At 43.1% G+C, this 2,898-nt stretch overlaps 1 pseudogene; it reads right to left on the bottom strand.

The window, feature by feature from the left end:
- Positions 1-384: 384 nt before the first annotated feature.
- Positions 385-1,255, bottom strand: LOC124694981 (annotated as a pseudogene).
- Between the last annotated feature and the right edge of the window lie 1,643 nt (positions 1,256-2,898).

Genomic DNA, 2,898 nt, shown 5'->3' with positions numbered 1-2,898 from the left:
CTTTGCTTAATGCCCTTTGCAACTAATCTAGCAGTGTATCTATCTATGCTTTCATCTGCCTTGCATTTAGTTTTGTACACCCATTTATAATCTGTAATATTTTTCCCTGGTGTATAGAAAGAAAGTGCTCCTAGATGTTATAATGTCCCTAATTCGTCTCCTGATGTATAGAAAGAAAGCAACAAAAGTGCACACAATTACGCGCCGCATACAAAAAGTAAACTCAATAATCCAAAAAGTATTACGTACCAAACACTAATTTCAGCAAGTCGCTTATTTTCCTGAGGAATTCAACAACTCGCTTCATCAGAAACATTACTCGAGACAAATTAATATTACATGCACTCTAGTGATGATTTCCCGGACACTTGACACAAGAGATCTCTAGAGGAGGCGCATGACAAGATGAAGGGTGGACAGGTCCGTGATGTTGTAGTCCGCCAGCGTACGGCCACCCTCGAGCTGCTTCCCAGCAAAGATGATGCGCTGGTTTCGTATGGGAAGGCCCTGTGCCTGTTCAATCTTCTCATTGACACTGTGTACGGTATCTGAGCTCTCAAGCTTAAGCGCATAGGTATTTCCTGTAAGAGTTCTGATGTAGATTTCCATCAATCCAGATCGGAGACGGAGGACAAGGTCCAGATGGGATCCATTCCGAATGTCATAATAAGCCAAAATGCGGCCACCCTCGAGCTCCTTCTTGTTAAAGATGAGGCGCTGCTGGGCCACCTGAATGCAATACTCATCTTTAATCTTTGCTTTGACACTGTCGATGGTATCTGAGCTCTTAACATAAAAAGGCCTTTCAAGCGGCTTGATGCATATTTGCATCCATTTTGGGTTGTGCCGATGAAGGTTAAGAGTGGAACCATATTGGATGCCGTAATCAGCCAAAGTAGAGTTGTCTTCAAGTTTCTTCCCGTCAAAGGGTAAGGCGGTGTTCATCCTGAATCTTTGCCTTGACGTCCTGGATGGTATCTGATGGATCCACCTGGAGGGTGATCATATTGCCGTTGAGGGTCTCCACGGAAATCTCCATACCGCCGTTGAGATGAAGGGTAGACTCCTTTTGAATGTCGTAGTCGGCCAAGGTGCGTCCATCCTCCAGCTGCGTGCCATCAAACGTGAGGCGTTGCTTGTGTAGAGCAATTTCCTCCTTGTCCTGGATCATAGTCTTGACATATTCTATAGTATCTGAACTCTCAACATCGAGAGTGATAATCTTGCCCGTGAGAAGCTCAACGAAAATCTGCATCTGAAACAGTCACCGAACATCAAAGTTTTATAGAAAAGGATGTTGCACGTACGATAAATAAAAATAATGTAACAGCGAACATCCAATACTTTATCCATATCAGTTTATAAGCTATTAGGTGTGCTTCGGAAAAGACTTTGACCTTATCGTGTTACTTAGAAATATCTTTCACACGTACCACTTCTTTGTTTTTACCCTGTTTCATAGACAAAACTATGTCTTTCTCGTATCTATGTAATTAAAATATAATAACTTGAATCTCTCATGCATATTTCGAAAAAAAAAGTAAATGCTCCCTCCATCGGTAGAAGGATGTCGGAGATTTGTCAAAATTCTTGCGACATCCTTTTATGAACATAGGTAGTATATGAACATAGACTTCATAGATACCATGACAAAGACATTATAACCGAAGAATCCTGTCGACAAATTATGTTTCTCCTTTCAGATGGGAAAGCAACATGCACGATTTTGATATCCTCCAGCATGCCAATCGTAAGATCTGACAAATCCTATGAGACTGCGGGCATGCTCAAGGGTAGGACTGCGACGATTGTATTATAAAAGACGGTGAAACTACTGATCGGCAGTCATCGATCAGTCATCACAAGGGGGAGGTAATTAGCTAGTAGTAATACAGACAGAGGGAAAGGGGAGCACGTAGAAAATGTGGAGTTACTCACGGGGCGAGTCCTTGCGCGCCGGCCCTCGCGCAGACGCTCTGCCACGCGGCCACGCTCTGCTCGGCGGGGAGACGATCCATGGATGTGTGCGTGCAAGCAAGGGTCTGGAGTTTGCCTGGCGGCGCGGTGCCTGTGCCTGATCGATCCGATCCGTACTATAAAGGTGCCGGTGCCTTCCATTCTTGTTCAAGGAGACCCTTCCAATTTTTCTCTGTTTTTCGGGTATTTCCAGTTCTTTCCTTTCTCGTCCAAACCAGCTAACGAGGACATGTACAATCGGTTGATTACGTAGAACTCTTAAAGTTGTCACGTGGAATATTTGGGTTGAATGAGAGAATGGAGAAAGAGAATGCTGTCTTCCTTAGCTAAAGGATGATCCCTTAAAAATTAAGAGAAGATCATTTGCTCCATTGCAACATATGTCTTTCCTTAGCGATCTAATTTTCTACCAAAATTTAATTAAGTCTCATTAATTGTGAGGGATAACACTAAGAGACAATACACTGTACACGTTATAGTTATTGTCTTCTCTAGATATCGTGGAGGGCTAAAAGAACGTGTGCCTTCTCATACCATTGTACATGCACTGACAAAGGGGGTCTCTTACAAATCAATATCTCTTCGACCGGATACACTTGCGACACTTTGCATTTCATGTTTACAGGCCAATCGTGTCGTGTGGTGCGCACTATTGGTGAAAGGCTGAAAGGACACCCTCGTCCGGCATCGGCGGCTACGTGTTGATATAAGCCACAGTGCGCAAAACAGGGTATAAGAGTTTGTTGCGCATAGGGTATCCATACACATACATATGGTATACAACAAAAGGGAAAATCCCTATAAAATATCTAACAACCCCCGTTAATCTAAATCTTTTGAAAGGTTGAGATTACGCTTGAATTCATCTAATTACTTGACATGAAGTGCTTTAGTGAAGCCATCTGCTACTTGATCCTTGCT

The sequence above is a fragment of the Lolium rigidum genome, chromosome 3 (genome assembly GCF_022539505.1).
Source record: "Lolium rigidum isolate FL_2022 chromosome 3, APGP_CSIRO_Lrig_0.1, whole genome shotgun sequence".
NCBI lineage: Eukaryota > Viridiplantae > Streptophyta > Magnoliopsida > Poales > Poaceae > Lolium > Lolium rigidum.
Note: the sequence above shows the minus strand (reverse complement) of the source record. Positions and strands in the feature narration are given on the sequence as shown.